Raw genomic sequence first — 21175 nt, 5'->3', positions numbered from 1 at the left:
AGTCTCCTGAAGGTCCCGGAATGGTAGAGAAGCCTCATTAACTGATCATGCTGCTTGAATCTCCTTTATAACATCCCACAATGTTTATACCAGAGTCCTCTAAAATGCCTTCAGGACTAGTAAAAGCAGGTGAACAAAAACATGCATTTCTCCAGGGATACGGACTTGGACACAGCTGCAGGAATAAGCGATCCTCCCCTTGCTCTGATCTACAGCTTACTAGAGCTGAGTCTTCAATAAAATCAAACTACTTCACAAACCATACTTATTAGGCACAATAAATCAGTGAATAACCGCTGGGAATGGAGATTGTAAATAAAGTGGAGACATGGGGTACAGAACCTGTTTATCCACTAGTTTCACAATTACGTCAGTTTTATCTCCTGCCACCAAAACGTCAATAAGTCCATTCCTGTTTCCCGTCTGTAGCAGGAGTCACGTGAAATTCCTTGAAAGGCCCCTCTGGGCTAAACTGCTCCCCAGCTACGGCCTACAGCTGCTGAACGACTCTCTCCAGAGCCAGACCGAAGGACCGGACCTCTCCCCAGCGGGGGTCCCGGGGTCAGAGCTGCCTGTCTCCCAGGGGTGTGGGCCTCTGGAGGGGGAATGAGGAAGCTGGGAGCAGGAGAGCGAGGCGAGGCGAGGCGGCGGAGGCAGCGAGACATTCCTGAGCAGTGCGGGGGGCCTTCCCGTCTAACACCGGCCTCGCGACAAGGACAGCTGCCTGGACCTCAGGCAGTGAGGACTGACCGGGAACCACTAGCACCCGAAAGACACAGCCTGGCTGTTTAATTCACATTCAAACCCCAGAAAGAAGACAGAACTGATCTTTCCTCATCCTGGGATTCCCCCCCCACAAGCTCAGGATTAAGGGGGTTCAGGGGTGACCCTAGAATAACTGCAAGCAACTACCCCTACCCCCCAAGCCCCAAGGGCAGATGTAGGCTGAAGTTTTGGAAAGGCGGAAAACGGTTTGCCCCCTTTCCTCCTTCGAATTTTTCAACCTTTTTATTGTGACGCAAGGTTTAATTATCATGAGGGTCTGCCCACCGGTCCAGCTAATGTCTCCAAGATCAATTAAAACAGAGACACAAAATATTCTGAAGGGATTTGTACACAACTGCTAGATGACGCAGTAAGAATGTTCATTACAGTTATTATCTAGTATTAGTAAAATCTCAGAAATGTATAAAAAATAATTCGAATTCATACATTCCACCATAGGCACAGGTGGACTGAAACAACGACATCACTGTTATTTTTATTTTTATTTTTTTAGAGCTCTGTAATTGTTTTCTTCAAATATGGCACCCGGCCTGTGCCCAGCGAACAGCAGGAAGCCTCAGTCTGCTGTGCCCAGAGGGGAGAGCCCACCCCTCCCCTCGGCGGGCACTGTGCCAGCGGAAGAGACCCCCCGTCAATCCTAAACCCGGATTAACGCTGTGCAGACAGGGCCCCAAGCCTCTCAGGGACTAACCCCCTCCTCTGCTTCCCAGCAACGTCTGCAGCTCCCCTGGTGCACAGTCACAATGTCGGCAACAGTGCAACACCCCCCAGAGACCCAGGGCGAGAATACAGCACTGCTCACTCCATCTTTAAAAACTCATTTTAGATGATCTTCTAAAACTGCGACGGATGACTGTTAAGCAGACAGCAATGGCAAATTACAGGCTTTCAATACAATAAATCTCACTTAAAATAGACCAGGTATTCGACAGTATTTGGCCTAATTACAGAGCTGAGCCTTTAGAGCAGTGGTTGTTAACTGGGGTGCACACACCCCTGGGGGAGTGAGACCACCCTTCTGAGGGTGCGAGTCTGGCCAGATAGGTTTAGAAGGTAAATCAGTGAAAAACACAAATTAAGCACAGGCACGCATGTACAATGACGTTGCGTCATCAAATCTTGGTATTTAAGGTAATGTATTCTCAATCTCTTTCCTTCTAAATTTATGATACATCTTAGGCTTAAACAACTGACCTATGTCAACAATTTTCTATCAGGGGTGCGAGAACAGGTTTTGAGGCCCAAGGAAGCACAGGCTGCAGTAAAGGTTAAGAGCCACTGCTTCAGCAGAATGTGGATCACTGGTGTTTTTACATGCTTACAGTCCAGTTCAGCTTCTATTGACCAAAACCATCTAAACCTGGCATAACTGCCCCCATTTCACAGCTTTAAAATGATCTTTTAAAAACAGCAGACACAGTGCCTCTCCACGACCAGCCTGGAACGCCTGGGGCTCACTTTACAAGTTGGTCATTCATGTTAAGACCAGTTTTGTTCTGATTTATTTTTCTTCCTTATCTTTCTAAATTGTACTTTGCCAATATCTTCTTCCTAATGTGTCAAAGGTAAAAAAACTAATAAAAATAATTGGTTACACTTATATAGAGCTTTTCTGGACACTCCAGTCAAAGCGCTTTACAGGTAATGGGGACTCCCCTCCACCACCACCAGTGTGCAGCCCCACCTGGATGATGCGATGGCAGCCATAGTGACCAGTACCCTCACCACACACCAGCTATCAGTGGGGAGGAGAACAGAGTGATGAAGCCAGTTCAGAGAGGGGGATTATTAGGAGGCCATGACTGGTAAAGGACAATGGGAAATTTGGCCAGGATGCCGGGGTTACACCCCTACACTTTTCGAGAAACGCCCTGGGATTTTTAATGACCACAGAAAGTCAGGATCTCAGTCTTGCATCTCATCCGAAGGAGCTACATACTGCTGCATACTTTTACATACTGCTGGGTGAGTGCCTCCTACTGGCCCACCAACACCTCTTCCAGCAGCAATCGTAGTTTATCCCAGGAGGTCTCCTATCCAGGTACTGACGAGGCTCAGACCTGCTGAGCTTCAGTGAGTTTCCAGTTGTGAGCTGCAGGGTGATATAATTGCTGGCTGATTGGAAAGCAGACAAAACAGCCTGCTGTGAGTAATAAGGCTTAAAAAGTTTCTGTCTCAGCAGTCATTACATTTAACAATTAACTTAATAATCAAATAATTTAGCCCTGTGCCCAGTGCTTGCTGGGATAGGCTCCTGTGGTCACCCAAGGTTGGAGATATAGTTTCTTGTTCTGAAAGGCACAGGGCTATTCTTCAACAAAAGCACATCATCCCAGACTCTAAAGTCTAAAGGGCTTAAACAGTGGGCTGATGACAGGGGGCAAAACCACACACTATGAGCAGGTATAATTGCTGGCCAAAGTATTAAAAGTAGTAGAACCCCACCCCAGGAAGACATTCTCAGTGACAGTTGATTGTTGAGGTAGGGAACACAGACTTCCATCACAGTTCCTGGCCTGAGCAATCCCTGTATCATAATCCTATTGGAAAGTGGGGAGCAAGGAGCCCCTTCAGGAGCCACAGAGCAGCCCCAGACACCACCACCATCAGGAGCCCTGCTGAAAGGGGACATATTATACAGGCTTGTTATACAGTAGGAGTTCCTAATGTTTCCCATTGAGTGTTCATTGGGAAGCAAAGGCAGGAGGCTGGAAGCAGAGGAGAAAGTCAGGTGGGATTTATCTTGGTTTACCTTGGCAATACCCTTGATTGTGTGAGGGCATAATCTGAACACCACGTGATTTTCCAGCTCTTGGGAGAATGGCAAGACTCGCAACACAGATCATGGGATTCTGTGCTTTACCTTTGTCAAAACCCCACACAAACACATTTCAACAACTAACAGATAGCCACTCTTCACTGGTGGGATTCTTTTGAAAAAGAGCATCTTATTGAGCAATGATTCAAATAATGCATCTACAGAACTGTTAAGATTCAGAGTCTAGTCCCAGATTTTTACAATTGTTATGGGAAAGCTTAAAACTGCCCTTTCTAACTCCTGCCACATTTCTGTCCTGCTGATGCTTTTTCAAATAAATGACAGTTTGTCTTGTGAGCACTACTCACATTTGCACCTGAAATACCCAGCAAAATACAATACCCAGTCACCACAATACAACAAAGCCTGCAACCTGTAAAACCTGAAATGGATCAAGCTACTATACAATGGGAGCCTTATCTAGTGCCCTGTTATCTCGGAACGGGACAGCCCTTAATTACTCCCCAGTGAGATCTTAATCAATTGCTCCAAAAACAGGTAATGCAATCCCTGATGTGATAATTTGTTCAATCAAAGCATTAAGATCAGAGGCAAAATAAAAGCAGGTGATCCTACCGCCCTTAAGGAGTGAAACCAAAACTGCCCCTCCCCACTAAAAAACTGAGCATGGCAGGATGCCCAGGTTTGGAATGGTGTCACTGGATTATAATAGAGAAGCACAAGAAAGGAAGAATGACAGACACAAAAATAAATCGTTTCAGCCTTTTCGTCTTTCGATTGAATATATAGACCACACAAAAAAAAAATATCTGGTTGAATTAGGCCTGAGACTGAGACTCTTTCCCCTCCCTCTGTCTCTGGCAGGGATGTGGACTCTTGTAGCCCTGGGGCTCTTACAGGAGAATACAGCCTGCGCTTGATTACTTACTCCTTGCACGCGCACGCAGACATCACAAATCAAACCAGAGAAAAGATCCCCACAAAGACGGGAGCAGGAGTTCCGAGGCCCTTCTTGGCTGGCCTTGCACACACGCGTTGCCTTTTTTTTAACGAACCAAGAGGTGGCATCTTTCAAATCTACAAGCGCCAAAACTATCAGAACTCTCCTATCCTAAGTTCACCGTTGGTCATGTGTCATTTTAGGAGCACAGAAGAGTGAATAACAACAGAATGAGCGGGTGAGAGGTACGTACCGGTGCAGAAATACTAACGATACTAACCTCTTAATGAGGCCTTTTTCAAATATAAGCTCCAGACGTCTGTAACACAACCCAAGGGACAGACTCATCACCAAAATGCACTGAAAAAACAAACGACTGACAGACTTGGCTTCTGTATTAAAGATGCGCTGCACAACAAAAAGGAACCTGTTTGAAAAATGGCCTAGTCACAGGTGTGTGACACGTGGAAGTAGGGGAGCTGAGGCTGAGGAGTTTGGGGAACAGCAAGTACTTGCGGCCTGAACTGTGGCGATTAAAAGATTAAGAAATATTCTGGCCTTAGACACCAGGTCACTCTCTGTCTGGAGCTGTTTTGGACTCTGTGTGCAGAATCCCTGCAGGAGTAGCTTATAGATGGTTAAGAATAAAAATACTTGTACAAATGTACACACAACTGTGTACGCTAACGCTGGAGGGAAATTTCAATCAGATTCCACATCTGTCCTGATGGGCTGTACTCCCAGATTGAACAGGATTCAGCAAAAGGTATCCAGGTGAGTTAGTTTGGGGGGGAAACAAATGGATTAGTGGGAAATCCAATTGGCGCATTGGCAATACATGAAAGGAATTAGACTTTCCCCGAGAAATAGAAGCCTAGCAGCGTCTGGCATTCATTCGACACCAGGAGGCCCATTTAATTCAATTATGTGTGGTGCAGCAATTCTGCCATACGTTCAAGCAGCAGGCTTGCAGCAGAAACATCACCGTCTTTTTTTTCCTGGTCTAGAGCCTTATCATGGCCAGAATTGCAGCACCCTGCCTATGCCAGCAAGCTAAGGGTGCAAAACAGGATACACGATACACCCAGTCCATCACAGGGCACACATGGACACACTCACACCAGGGCCTGTTTTCTCAGAAGGTAATTAACCTTCTGTAGCAGTATGTCTTTGGACTGTTGGAGGGAAACCAGAGCACCTGGAGGAAACTCACACGAACATGGGGAGAACATACAAACTCCACACAGACAGTACCCCGGCTCTGGAAAACAACACGGCACTGTGGGGCGGCAATGCCATCCACCGTGCCAGTGTGCTGCCTGAAACCCATCTCTTTCCATGGGAAATCCCGAATGACAGCTTGGCAATGCAGAGATTCTGTTCGAGTCAGCTGCGGCAGAAGAGTGTATTAAGAGAGAGATGGGAGAGCTGGAGATGAACCCGAGTTGGGCAAAGAGGCCCGTTCTGTACAGAGCTGCATGGAGAGACGAGGCCTTTTGAAAGGACTGAATATTCGACTCACCAAAGAGACTGAAAGAAAGAGAAAAGACACTCCTCTGGTGAGTACAACTCTGAGCCCACATTCTCGAGGTTTGCCAGCAGAGGCCGACCGACCACAAGGACGTAAGAGGACTGGCAGAAGGAACAGGAAGTGGAAACACTGCTTGAAGCTTCGCTCTTCGGAATCAACACTCATTCCAGCCCCAGAGGTCAGGACTTCCTGTTTGGAAACTCAACGCACCTTCACTCTCCTCGCCCACTCTTGAGCTCAGTCCCAGCATGCGAAGCCTGGCCCTCTGCCACCCACGTGCCAGCGGCACTGATCCACCCTCACATCGGGGGCTGGCGGTAATCCGATCTGTCCAGATCTAGTTGACAACCAGAGGAGCCTCACCCTTGTGGCTGTAGTGATCCGTCAGCACAGGTAGGATGCGCCCGGATTTTTCCCCTGTCTCTTTTGCACGCCCGTGTAAGGTTCCATACTGCTTTTGTGCATCCGATGGAAAATATTGTGTCAATACCATGGAGTGCAACTCCCGGAGATGCAGGCAACCCAGATGAGGATCTTGAAATAGCTGACAAACTCCACTTTGCTCCACTTTTTAGGGGGTGAATTCTCAGCCTAGGTGACTTTTTCAGTTCTCACCACAGAGAACCTGTAGCACTGAGACTTCTACTGCCTGACTGCCATGTCTATCCGAGACAGCAGGTGCGAACAGCAGGCCAAGGCAACCGGACCCATAGTGTGTTCTTGTCGAAAAGGCTGTTGCTATACTCTGTTTTTTTTCCCCACATAGTGGTTAGAGCTGTTGCCTCTCCGCTCTTGCGTCCTGGATTCAATTCTGAACAGAGGCCCCTTTCTGTGTGGAGTTTGCATGTTACCCCAGTGGGTTTTTGCAATATCTTGACATTTCCTCCTTCCTCCCAAGACATGCTGTCTAGGCTAACTGGTTACTAAATTGTTCACATGTCCTACCTTATGTCCTACTGCCCTGCCACCAACAGAGGCTTTCCAAACTCTTAATGCAGTGAACCACAGCTGATCCCCACTGAACCTTCCAATAAACTTCAACACTCAATAAACCTCCTGGTAGCCGTCACACAGGCTACGGGGCTGTGATTATGTACTCCCTCCCGAGATGTTGGTGAAACAGGACCAATTCCTTTCGGACTTAAAGCAGAACTCCAACTGGAAATTGTGAGTGCAACCATTGCTTCTCCATTGGCTCGCGACAGTGTCAGAAAGGCTCTCTCTCCAAACTGACTGACACTTTAGGGTCTCCAAATCTGATCTCACATGGGCATGATGCAACAAAAAAATTAAATATTTCAACTTAGTGATATATCCACAAGTATTCCCCTTCAAGAAAAGACATATCTCGCTATGTTACATTTTTCTGCAGACAAATACCAGAGAGACTGTTTTTCACTTTTGCAACACTAAAAACCACACGCTGTTATCCACAATCAGTGTGGCTGTACACGGGTACAATGATGAAGGGTGAGCAGACACATCTGACCCCACCCACATTCAAGCCACGCCCCCCATCTCCACCTATTAGTGCCTCTATGCAGCTCTGATTGGAGGAGAGGTGTGCCCCTCCCTGACCACATGTCTGCAGGCACCCAGGCTGAGCAGTGCCAAGGAGGCCACCCAGCTGGGTGCGCCACTGCTTCAGGTCACAGTGGGACTGTAACACGATCCAGGCTCGAACCCGTGATCACAGACCCGCAGCTGGGTCAGCGTCTTTCCCGGTGCCACCACTATGGCGGCCCATTTTCACAAACGCAATTCCTCAAACAGCGAAGTGCGCATTTTGGGGGACGCAGACTGCAATCCAAGGCAGAATTAATTACAAGTCGGTCAAGACGTTTCTCACAGCACCGCTGACGAGCGGAGGCTCGGAAAACGAAAGCGCGGAGCGGCAGCACTGCTCTCACGCTCACTGGAACCGCACAGGAAGCAGAGTGCTGACGGGCTTTTCCGCCTGCTACACCAAGCTGTCAGCCTCAAAGACCACATCACACACGCGCCTCCCCTGACAGCCACTGGTTACCTGTGCCGAGAGCGGAGGGAACCGGGGCTTCTGAAGATGAGGAGGACCCATAGGAAGTGCTGCCATCTGTGCTATTTCTAGAACATTCTGTCCCTACTGCAGCCCCCCTGAGTGTTGCGGTCTGGACAGGAGCGCGTCGCCTGTTCCCCGGCAGAGCGAGTGAGCAGATCGAAGCAAAGGGAACAAGCAGCCCTGACTCATCATGACTCGGCTCTGAGGAACCTCAGCGGAGACCCCTTCCTCCCCAGCATGCTCCAACGAAAGAAAAAAAACGAGGTCTCCCGCAGAAAGAGTTACCCCGCGTTCCCCAAGTAAAATAAAAGAAGTGGTTTTGAACTGACGGCTGCCCAGTCCCGTCTGGAGAGATGGGTCTATCGCAGGTCCTGGCAGCCATGCCTGTCTATGCTGGGCGCTTAACCGGTGGAGACAAGGGATTCAAGTAGGGAGCTGCGTCAGTATGCGTAGGCCGCAAAGGAACAAGTTAAAGGGGAAATCCATGTTGAAAAGAGAAGAAAAGTAACAACGTTTCGGCTGTGGGGCCTTCTTTGGATGTGAGGGCGAAATCCTTTAGGAATGATATTATAATGACATCTGTAAAGGAATAGGAGGTGATTAGAAAGCCTGGTGTTGGAACAGATCGCTGTGAAGAGACAGGAGGGGGGCAAGTAGCCCAGGGAGGAGGAGAAGGAATGATGAAGAGATCTAGAAAAAGATTTAGCGGAAGGCATAGTGGGGTCACAGCAGAAGTAGGCTGCAGTTCAAGTAGGGAGCTGCGCCAGCACGCGTAGGCTGCAAAGGAACAAGTTAAAGGTTTACTGCGTGCCGAAAAGAGAAGAAAGGAAACAACGTTTCGGCTTAAATGTTAACCTTACACCCGAAGAAGGTTCACAAGGAGACGAGGGGTGCTCAAGGCTGGCGATCAAGGGCTATCTCAAAGGGTCTGACGTTCACTAGACAGACATCGGAAACGCCCGCTAACGATGGGCCCCTGGCTGCAGCAGGAACTGGACCTGGCCAGCCACTCCACTTGCCCTCTACTCTGGCAGGGCTGCCTTCGGCTGAGGCTGGGACGAGCGTGGAGGGCGGGACTGATATGCACGTCCCACAGCTTCTCCACTGGGTCTACCGGCTCCCCTTAGGATTGACATCCCAGGATTTCTCTGGCCAGGGAAAGCCCTGCTTTCCTCCTCAATCCAGCTACACACACATAATCGCTGGGGGTCCTGATATTCTGGACAGTGATCCGTCTAGGAAATTATCCAGAATACAAATGCTGCATAAAACAAAATCTCTTGGTATGAAAAGGGGCTAGACATTTTAAATTCAAACCTCTTTTTATTTCTAAGAAGAAAGCAGAACCATGAACCATTGCAACAGCAGCATTAGGGTTTTTCGAGCCCCGGCTTATGTCACTAGCCTGCTGTGACCATGAAACCCCCCCCTATAGTGGTAGGGCTGTGATTGGTCAGCCAGGGCTCTTTGCTCCCCACTGAAACAGTGATCCCCGATATTTCCTGCCCCCCCCGGAAAGGAACGTACGTGACCTCCGACTGGCACCGACACCTCCCTGTGGAGATGGTGGCGGCTGCAACACTGGGTCACAGAGAGAGAGGCTCAAAACAGAGATCCTGCTCACAACCGCAATGACCACAAGGGGAAGACCAGGCAAGCGCGCCTGTTCGGAGAAACCAGCTCTGGTCTAACAGGCTACCGCTTCTATTTCCAGATGAACCTGTGCTGATAAGCCTACGTGCTCTTTTTCCTGTCAAGTTTTCAGTTTCTGACCCAGAGCTGACACAGGCGCCGCCATAAACCATGAATACATCACAGTAAGGTACATCAGCAGATTGCCCCATGATGACACACGGGCGGTCCAGACGAATTCAGGTTTAGATAGCAGGCTGATCAATTAAGCAACATGAAATAAAAATGAACGGGGACCTGGACACGGAGGGCAGTCTCACTGGACACACTGGTCAGATTGCAATAAGAGCCTGTGGTGTGCCTAGCTTGTCCTTTCTATACTTGTTCAAATGGATTTCAACTAGAAACAGCTGCAAAAACAAAAACCCTATTTTTGTGTCTGAAGATCAGACAGACCACCGCCGTTATACTAGGAAGGTGTTAATGGTAAGCCATTAAATATATGAAAAAATTCGGACTCAGTTCGGACTCTCTGATCATGGGTTTGACCCTGGTTCGTGCCGCTATCCCACTTCAACTATTATTCATCAAGTGGTGGCTGGCTCAGAGGGTAGAGTACAATCAGTCGGCCTGGGCTCTTGTCCCTCAGTGACCCAGGCATGTGCTGAGGTGATTGGCACGCCTCTCCTCCAATTGACACAGAGCCTCCAGCATGGGATAGGGCTAGCTGTGATTTGATAATAGATGATTGGCTCGAAGATGGGCAAAGTCTCCTTCCTCATTCTCCCGTGTGCAGTCATAGTATTTGAACGACTACATCTGGCTATTTCAAAATCAGGTGGGTATGACAAAAATTATTCCAGTAGGTAGATGCGTCAGTATGTATAGGCAGCAGAGGAATAGGTAAAGGTTTATTTCGTGCTGAAAGGAAAAGAAAAGACGCAAAGTTTCGGCTGTGGAGCCTTCTTCAGGTGTGTGTTCCCTAACAAAAAATATTGGCGATTTTAATTTAGTACAAAATACTTTAGGGTCCAGCGTCGAACAGGAAGGCTGACTGACTTGCATAGTCAGATGATTTTAGCTCTGGACTCGTAACTGGAAGGTTGTGGGTTCGAATAGTGGGTGGAGCTCAGATGTTTAACACACTGTGAGCAATGTGCAGCAATCGGATTGTTCTAGCAAAGAGCCCAGCTATTTAAACAGGCGCAAGGTCTAGCTGCTTTGGAGGAAAGGATCAGCCACACAAAGGTAGAAGAAAAACAGCTGACTTTTTTTAATATGCCTGCTTTTCCCCTGATCCACAGTGAACCAGGTCTGTGACATTCTACTGTCCTTCTCTCCAGAAAAAACGCTCAGCCAAACAGAGCCGATGGCTTTAAAAAAAAAAAGATATAATCAAAACGTCATCTCTAACTACAAAGGCCACGTGGAGAGAGGAGTAATTGTGTGGGAGCAGCACTTAACGAGAGAAAATTGGGATTATTTTCCAATTTTTCGCCCAATATTCTAGCACTAAAGAGGAACACTCAGACGGGTGCAAGTCCATTTACCCGAAGATTTATCCCTGCTATCAAGCCCCTGTGTCCCCCACTTCCTCATCTCCGAAAGCCCCATGAGCACAGCTCATCCAGAGACGTGTACATTCCTGCTGACCCACATTTGTTGCTGTAGCGTCGCCTGAACTCCGCGTAACCCCCATTCGCAGAGCGGCAGACATCGCCAGAGAGAGGGAAAGCTATTCTTGAGCCGCTCGCGGTCCAGGGAGGCCGCCTTTCAAAGCGGGGGAAGGAACTGGCCGACAGCTCTGATGAGTGAGGGTGTTTGGCAGTTTCCTGCATCTGCTAATAAAGATGAAACAAAACGAGGCCGAGCGCCTGTCACTACAGCCTGACGGAAGGCCTCTTCTGTGGGCACGCCGCGCAGAGTCCAGAGGAAATCGCTGAAGTGACAGGTGTTTCTATTGCTTTTTCATCACTGTATGAAAACCTCCAATCGCACACCATCACCCGCCAGAGAAAACTGTCACAAGGACAACACACAAAGCACGCTGCTCCAACAAACCACGCTTTCACCAGCCACAGCATGTATTTAAACTGCAGTTCTTTTATTCTCTGCACTCCGGAAACTAAAATTCAAGTTTAAAACTCAGAATCAAAAGCATACAGCGTCACTGACCTGAAAAACAACACAACCTGATTTTCTGCTGGATTAGCAAGGATTGTAACCCAGAAGTTCACAAACTAAAGGAAGCTGAGATCGGTCGTCTCAGAGTATTCACGTAGGAGAGGATGGTTTTGATGTGCTCTCATTCTTCGACTCCTTTAACAAGGATGATACAATTACTTTTGCCAGCTGAAAGCTGCACAGCTCCTCCAGAGAAAGGGCATCCATCTAACACTTCTCTATCCTTAAGTGGATAGAGAAAATTTTAAATCAGGCACTTTTTTGACTCCCTTTTTCTGGGTCCTCATTTGGATGGGCTGCACACCCCAGGCACAGGTGCCCATGGGAACAGACTGCCGCACATTGTGTTCACCACAGGGAAGGGAATACACACTTCTGTCAGCCCAGCTCCAGAGCCAGACCAGGTTTTTGATGCAGCCGCTGAATCAGTAAAAAATTAGCAGCAATAATACGTGAGTGAGAGCAATATCCTTAATTGCCTCAGATCAGAACTCCGTTTCCAAAATGCCTTAGTCTACTTAATGATCACCCATACTTTTTCTATTAAGTTCATTTTCACTGTCCCCCTGATTAAACAGCAGAACATTACGTAATGGAACATTAACGTAAATGTGTAGTTAAGTCTGTCGGTTGTTTCTGTATCCATTCTGCGTACATTAATGAGTAACAGTAATACATACCACATGTATAGATAAATTTGGATGCCTTATGCAAAAAGAAAATGTACTTTAGTGTGATTTTGCTTGTTTAGGTGTAAGCAGTCCAGGAATGCATGTGGTTGCTCTCACCTATTATTGATTTTATTTCCTGATTTTGGGGCGACTCCAGACCCCACTTCTGCTCCAGGCTGGAGCTCGACTGAACTCCAGCTCGAGAGCTCCCAGTGGTCCCTTCATTAAACTGGAGTTGGTCAAACAACAGAACACATCCCAGTAGCAGGGGGAAAAAAAGAAGTGGCTCAATGCAACACATAACAGGATGTGAAATGGAAATGTCATGACAGAATATAAAGGGAGATGGACTTGTAAAGATGTTTACCACCACCGTGAAAAAAATATCCCCACCCACCAAGAATACAAGAGCTTTGAGTCTCAAGACAACACTGGAGTGCGCCTGTGACAAAACCGTGACTGACGCTTCATCATGTGTCCGTCTGCCCAGAACACAGCCACTGATACCAACAAGAGTGGTGGCTTCAGAAAACCAAACCCGCCCTGCCAGATGTTGTGCACATCGAACAGACTAGTTCACCCTCAAGGGCAGGTGAAAGACCCAGACTGGCACAGCACTGTGACAGGCCTCCTGGAGATGGGCAGGGCATTGGGCATCTTCTTTGATGAAATCACCTCCCTTTACACACTGATTTCCAAATCTTTGCTTTAACCTGAGAGGTATCAGGCTGGTTTCTGAGGCCATGCATTTACAGATGTTGTTTTAGTTTTTTTACTAACAATAGAAATAGACATGCGTTCGCAGTCTGTAAGTTAAGCCAGGCGAGCTTTGTCTTCTCATAGAACTTTCCCTGTAGCCTTCAGATTTGACTCTGTGCACAATTAATCAGAAATGTTTTCTTTCCAGCTCCTGGGTGGATACACTGGTGACAATTCAGTAAACCTGATTTTTCAGGCATGTGGGCGAACGGCAAGCCGCTCTTGCACAAGACTAGAACCTGCTCCCCGTCGTTCAGTCTCTCAGTGCCGGTTCAGCTCCTCCAGCCCCAAGAGGCACAGAGAACGATTGAACAGTGCGGATGCCCTGCTCGTCTCTCTCCAGATCTGCGCACACCGGCACCTCTTTACCATAAAGCAAGCAGAAAATCCCTTAAAAAACCCCGCAAAAGGGCGAAAGCAAATCGGCGAGTTCATTTCTGCCTGCTTTTATCCAAACCTGCTGTCATAACAGCCTTTGGAAGGGAAGAATGTGAAACAAAAACATTGAGCAAATCTTCTACGAGGAAGTGCTCTGACAGCCCTGGTTCACCCTATAAAAGGATCCCAAGCTGGGTGGATGACACATCCATAAAGTCTCCCACACACAGGTAACACAGCAGTCTCCCAGGGCTCAAGAGTTGACTGAGGTACATCAAAGACGAACAAATGAGAGGAAGCCTTTACACCCATCTTGGTCATTTAGTTGCTAGCAGATACCAGGGATCTCTTCCAGCTGGATCCTGGAGCTATCAAGGGCTATGACAGCAAGGCTTGTTCCAGACACCCCCCACCTTTCGCGTAGAGGAGCTCGTCATCTTCCCAGTCCTAAACGTTTATCTACTTGTCCTCCTGTGCTGCTCATTCGCAACAGCTTCTGACAGCCCACTGGATGAACCCTGACACGGTTTTGAATACCAGCAAGGCGACCCTCGTCATCTCCACTGTTCAAGACGTGAGAGCTGTTCTTTTAAGGATGGTTGTGGATGAAATTTCTTCTAGGCCGGGAATGATGAAAACAGGTTTTACTGCTTCAGTGCTGGGGCGGTCAACGACTTGCACCAACCTTTATTTTGTAAGGCCCCCCCAAAAAAAACATTACTGCCACCATTTTTTTTTTTTTACAATTTCTTCTTCACACTCCCCCAGTCTGTAGTCACCAGCTGTCTCATGACTCAGCTTCACGGCAGTGCACGAGAGCCCATGGAGAAATTCCTCGGACGCACCCACCCCACCCCCCCAGGCGCTGCTGGAAGTCGAGAGAGCCCTCGCTGACTCACCTCCACGGCCCTGGAGGACAGCGTCTGCTACAGCAGCGCTCCCAGGCGCCAAACCAATGCCAAACTTTTAATATCCGAAGGGTGTGCAGAAGAACTCAATAGCCACGCACCACAAGTACGCCGTGCTGCCACACCTCAAAAACACCTACTTGAAAGCATATAACCTGTTATCCAGCAATAAATACCGGAGTCGGGAGGGAGGATAAGTCGATTTCTCAACAATACCGCTGTGCGGCTCAGGCTCGGTTTAGTTCAGGGTTTTGAGCTTTTCAGTGCGTTTGAAGTGGTCTTCTTTTAACGCATGTGCACCGTCCACAAGCAGCGCCACATGACAGCGTACAGCATGACTCAGAGTTTTAGCCCCCCTCCCCAGTATTTCTATACAGGCCGAGTCACCACTTTACCAGAATTCCACAGTGTCACCCCCACACGGTCGCAACAGTTTTACGAGAGAAGGAAGCAACTTTAGCCCTTGTGTTTGACACATTTACCGCCGACGTGCTCTCCCCTTTCCCTGACGGACAGTTCTGGGCCAGGCCTCTGGGGCGGGAACCCTTCTTCGGCTGACCGAGACACCTGCACCCGAGGAAACCCAGGCCGCTCACCACCAGCCCCTAAGAGAGACCTGATCGTTCTTCATGCAGAAGACTCTCGACGCTTCAGAACATTAGAGACAACACTTTTCTTCAATGGCAGCTGTATTCCCAAAGCCAGGTTCGGGCAGCCTGATCTTTAAGGTCACACTGGTGATTTGAACAGCCAAGTTACTGCACCCTAACCCGGTGAGGCCTAATCTGCCAAATCGCCAGCAACCTTTCCCTTAAAGCTCTTTGATAAAGCCACAGTATGACATAAGAACAACTCTTAGAAGCGACGCAGAGCAGTGGGGATTCTGGACAGCCCATCGCATTGATTGAATTCTCAGAGAAGTCGCGATTTAAAGGTCAGAAATCGCAACTTGTGAAAAAGCTTTACCACAGATTGCGCTTCTTAAAAGTCCAATAATTCAACAGAATGAGTCAGTGCAGCAATACAATTATGCAGAGCACTACATTAGTATGAAGAAACAAATTACAAATACATCACAGGTGCCTATTATGTTCCTACTTCTCCTACTCTCATACACACACATACAAATAACCGCCTGGGTTCTTAAAATTTTTGTTTTCCCCCTATTTGCCTTGCTTCAGTTATGTTTCCTCTCTTGTTAATAGTCTGATGAGCACACAATGCTGAACATTTTTAACACAACTTGCATTTCCCTACACCAAGAAGGAATAAAGCAAAAACTGCAATACTGTGACTCGACCTTCTCTTTTTAATCACCAGGTAATATAAACAGCTGAATCGGTTCTTCTCTAAGCCCTTGGACATTTAGGAAAGCACCTGCCAGTATAATGTGCGTACATATACTGTAAATCCATGGGCTAATTGAACTGGCTACAAAAAAAATCGAGGAAAAGATTATTCTTAAAAAAAACATCTCAGCAGACTGTTTTTCCTGAGGAAAGGGCTCAGCTGTACACAAAGTCCTGGCCCTCTGCTCACTCCACTGCTGATCCATTCCTACCCCGTCAGCAGATGCCTGCTCCCCTGACCGGCCACATCAACACCGGCGCTGTTCGGTGCTCAGGGGCAGAGATGTTTGCGCAGCCTGGCCTGGACGTCCTGGCTTAACCCCCCCACTACCCCAGAACACCTTGTGCGCCCACAACGTCACACACAGCTTTCTTTCCCCTTGACTGCTGGCTGCAGTCCCCGCGGACCTGTTCGCAGCGAACTGCGGAAGCTCATTTATCAACGCAGAGAGACAAGAGGTACGCAGCATCAGGAGGTAACACTGCACTGCTTTCACAGAGGCCTAATATTATTTCGAATGATCGCTTCCTTAGCGAGACCCGATATTTTACTGAACAGGAAAGACTCAAATGAGAAGGAGAGACAAACGGAAAATCAAATGTCATTTGAGCTACAAATTTACATCTGCCTGGGTGTTTAAATTAAATCTTCCCGGGCTGCCCTGCTAACCCCTGTGGTAACAGATAAATCGACATGTTCATGTTCGACATGCGTAGGCTGCAAAGGAACACGTAAAAAGAGAAGAAAAGAAACAAACTTGTGGCTGTGGAGCCTTCTTTCGGTGGGTGTCTTCACAGATGGCCTGAAGAAAACACCACAGCCAGCTTTTCAGCATGGCATAAAGCTTTACTTGTTCCTTATACACCAAATCAACATGGTTACTGTGTTCAAGATTCTGTATGGAGTGCAATTATAATAATAATAATAATTGCTTACACTTATATAGCGCTTTTCTGGACATTCCACTCAAAGCGCTTTACAGGTAATGGGGACTCCCCTCCACCTCCACCAATGTGCAGCATCCACCTGGATGATGCGACGGCAGCCATAGTGCGCCAGAACGCTCACCACACATCAGCTATCAGTGGGGAGGAGAGCAGAGTAATGTAGCCAATTCATAGAGAGGGATTATTAGGAGGCCATGATTAGTAAGGGCCAATTAGAGAACTGAATAACTTCTTTTATTTAACCAGGTAAGTTAATCGTGCATTTGCAACGCTGACACGAGGAGAGGTCTTCCTGGTGCAATCTGAGCACTATGAGGGCAAGTACAGTATCCTGACAGCTCAGAGCAGAACGTGCCCCGAATCCAGGAACACCTCACTGCCAGCCCCAGGGGTGAAGCGGTGAAGCGGTGAAGCCAGGTTCCTTGATAGCTGACACAGTCAGGCAACATCGGAGTTCATCAACAACGAAGAGCTGCAAACCGGAGGAAGCCATTCAGCCCAGCTGGCCCTCTTGGCTGTTACTTGATCCAAGAGTCGCATCCAGATGCTTCACCAACATGGCCAGGCAGCATGAAGCCTCAGAAATGAGCACAGACAGCAGAGACAGGCATATCGAAAGAAGCCAGCAGGGTATCCGAAGGAAATAAGGAAATAACGTCCTTCGGATGAGATGTAAAACCAAGGTCCTGACTCTCTGTGGTCATTAAAAATCCCAGGGTGTTTCTCGAAAAGAGTAGGGGTGGAACCCCGGCGTCCTGGCCAAATTTCCCATTGGCCCTTACCAATCATGGCCTCCTAATAATCCCCCTCTATGAACTGGCTTCATCACTCTGTTCTCCTCCCCACTGATAGCTGGTGTGTGGTGAGACTACTGGTCACTATGGCTGCCGTCGCATCATCCAGGTGGATGCTGCACACTGGTGGTGGCGGAGGGGAGACCCCATTACCTGTAAAGTGCTTTGAGTGGAGTGTCCAAAAATTATGATGTAAGCAATTATTATTAATTATAATTATTATAAATATACTGCAAACTTGTGGATTTTTTCTGGTTTTCAAAACGCCAGGGTAGGCCCCCCTGACGGGGGGGGGGGGGGGGCTTTTCTTTGTGACCTCAGGCTCACTGAGAGATAAGACGCCTGTTTATTCGGTTTCGTTAATGATTGAATTCACTTCACCCAGTGTGAAAAACCTTCAACGCTGAACACAACCCACGCACCGCCGACCTCCAATGCCAGGCTAAAGACTCACACTGCCAAAAGCAATCTCGGGGCTTTAACTAAGACTCTAGTTTCTTTTTTACTTCAGAGTTCGTATGTGCTCCCACTGTTGGGGTGGGTTTCCTCTGGGTAATCCTGTTTGCTCCCACAGTCCGCAGACCAGACTGATAGATTAACTTAACCGGCCTCTGGGAAAGTCGGCCCTGGTGTGAGTACGTGTGATCGCTGCCCTGTGACGGACTGGCATCCCATCCAGGATGCACCTGGATTGTGCCCACTGCTTGATGGGATAGGCACCGGCTTCCCCCACACTGGAAGAAGCGGTGGGCAAAGTGGACGGATGGACAGTCCAGCCAGAAAGGGAAGCACGGCCACGTCAGGCCGGATCGAGATGGAATTCCAGTCCCACGTGCGCGCGCGCATTCTCCGAGCGCTCTTCCCCGCAAAAGCACGTTCGCAAGCTGGCTTGTTGTCAAAGCGCGCACGAGAAGCCGGGCGAGGAACAGGCACATTCCAGAGCAAGGCAGACTGCTGCGCTGAGGTGTCTCAACGCGGCATGCCTGAGCACGCTAGGGAAGGCTCTCTCTCCAACCCTCCTCCCCCCACCCCCAGCCAGTGAGGAGACGGAGCGAGCTCGGCACTGTTCGGCCCCATTGCCCGCTTCTCCCGAGGCCCGGCGGCTCCGTTAATCCCCGTCCTGACTGAAACCGCAGTCCCGACGCGCGCGCCGCGGAGTAAGCAAAAAAGCAGAAGGCCCTTCTTCACAGAACGCCTTTCCAGCGCTTGACTCCGTGATCCTGCCCGAAGAAAAACGGCCAAGGTGGGCTGCCTGCTGTAAAGTCGGGCACCGGGGCCCTAGAGAATCAGCAGAGGCCTGGCACTTGGGCACAGCGGGCTGGGCACTCGGAAGTGCCAGGCGGTTGTGGAAACGCAGGCTCAGAACACACACACGCCGCACAACCACAGAATCTGAAGCCAATCTGCTCAGGAGCAACGACGTTATTCTGTACCGGGGCTAAAAGAAGAGCCATGGATTGGACTGTGGGCAACACGGTGGAGCAGTGGTCAGCATTGCTGCCTCGCAGAGCTCTGGGTTCAATTCCAGACTCGGGGTGCTGTCTGTGTGGAGTTTGCGTGTTCTCCCGTGTTCATGTGGGTTTCCTCTAGGTGCTCCAGCTTCCTCCCACAATCCAAAGACATACTGGTAGTTAACTGGCTCCTGAGAAAACTGGCCCTGGTGTGTCTGCCCTGTGATGGACTGGCATCCTGCCCAGGGTATACCCCACCTTGCACCCATTGTTTGCCACGATAGGCTCCAGTTCCCCCAAGACCTTGAATTAATTGGATGAAGTGGTTAGGAAATGGACAGATAAGGTGGCACAAAACACACACATCACTTCGCAGTTTTGATTTCTCTAAGCCCATGTTTTTCTGATGCTATGCACTTTCACAGCCAAAGCTTGGTAAAGTTCAGCAAAGACTTACCAGCCACACAGTCACCACAGTACTGGCACCTGGGAGCTAGTCCCAGCTGATCCAGTGCCATGAACACTGGCCATATAAAACTCCAGTGAATTTAGCAACATTTCTGTCTGCAGAGTGGTTCAGTTCTCATAGTATCGTCATATACCACCTGGTCCAAATATCAGCCCTGCACACTAGTCTGCCTGACACACAATGGTAAGCATTAAAAAAAGGAACACGCCACGCAGACCTACAGTATTATGAGCTGACCTGAACTACTGAATCCTGCATATGGAAACTTGAACAGACAAGCAGATGTTCCTGCACAAAATCCATTCGCATATTTACAGGTGAGAGGAGGCTAGTCACTCGATCGAGCTCGTTCGGTGGTTGCAAATTGATCCAAGATCTCACCCGGTCCTTTCTTTAAAGAAGCCAGGATGTCGGCTTCAACAATATGGCTGGGCAGCCTACTCCAGACACCCGCCACCCTTTGTGTAAAGAAGAGCCTCCTATTCTCATCTTTAATATTTTAGGTCCTTCGCTTCGGCGCTGTACCGGTAAATGCACATCGGTCTGACAGCTACATGCTTCACTTCAGCAGGGGACTGCATTATTAAAGGCAAACAGTGTTGCTCTGGTTTTTAAAATAACGGCTTTTTTCGCCAGCCGTTGATCTCAGAACCTTCGTCTTCTTTGCCTCTGAATTTTTGGCAGGACTACCCTTCATCACAAACACTACTACGGTTCGTGTATTTTCTGAATTTAGAAAGCCTGACCAAAACCACACTACGGGATCAGGATTTGGGAACGAATAAAAACTGGATGAAAAACACAGCTGGGGTTAACTTGACATGCCCGAAGATTTGAATCATTAAACTGGCCGATTAATCAATATTGACGGGGTACCACAGAACACGATTATTTCCGAAGGCCTGATGTGCGGTTTTTTTTCTTTCAAGTCAAACGAGAGGAGAGAAAAGATCGCACTTAAAGCAATGATGCCCAGTGCTCTGAAGGGAAATCGCGTAGACATGCGGAGCTCTGAGGGTGGGCACGCAAGGGGTGTCTTCCTCATCCGAGTTAGTTACTTTAAAACACATGCTAAGGTCATCATTATCTTCGCTCATGGACGCCTGCCAGCCATTGATCGAGCCGAGCAGAGCTCTCCAGAGCCTACAAAGTGCACTTCAGCTTTCACTTGTCGGGGGCCGGGCTATGCCGGGGGCCACTCGAAGCGCATGACACCGCCGAATTGGATTTCCGATTAAGAGGGTTTTAATGTAATTACATCAAGTACCGCGCAGCATGTCAGGACTAATTTTACGACGCATCAAGTCGATGTTTACGGAGTGTGAGTTATCTCCGCCCTCCGCCCATAGATGCGCTATAACAGGAGTCATAATTTCTTTTACCGCGTTCCCCTTTTTATCAGATAATTCATTCGGTCATCTTTTCGGGGGAGGTAACCGATGAAACGAGAGGAGGTAGCACCTTCATACAGTAACAGCTTTACCATCTTTAGTGTTTTTAAATCTTCTTTCAGGGACACTACTTCCAAACCGTTTAAAAAAACGGTTACCAGAACAGT

General features: G+C 48.5%; 1 protein-coding gene across 10 annotated transcripts in view; it reads right to left on the bottom strand.

Moving 5' to 3' along the window:
• Nucleotides 1-21175, bottom strand: part of LOC102698879 (ankyrin repeat and SAM domain-containing protein 1A) — a 131229-nt gene that overhangs the window by 107690 nt on the left and 2364 nt on the right. The window lies entirely within an intron of this gene.

Source organism: Lepisosteus oculatus, chromosome 5, assembly GCF_040954835.1.
Source record: "Lepisosteus oculatus isolate fLepOcu1 chromosome 5, fLepOcu1.hap2, whole genome shotgun sequence".
Taxonomy (NCBI): domain Eukaryota; kingdom Metazoa; phylum Chordata; class Actinopteri; order Semionotiformes; family Lepisosteidae; genus Lepisosteus; species Lepisosteus oculatus.
The sequence above is the reverse complement of the archived record's forward strand: the minus strand, read 5'-3'. Positions and strand labels throughout refer to the sequence as shown.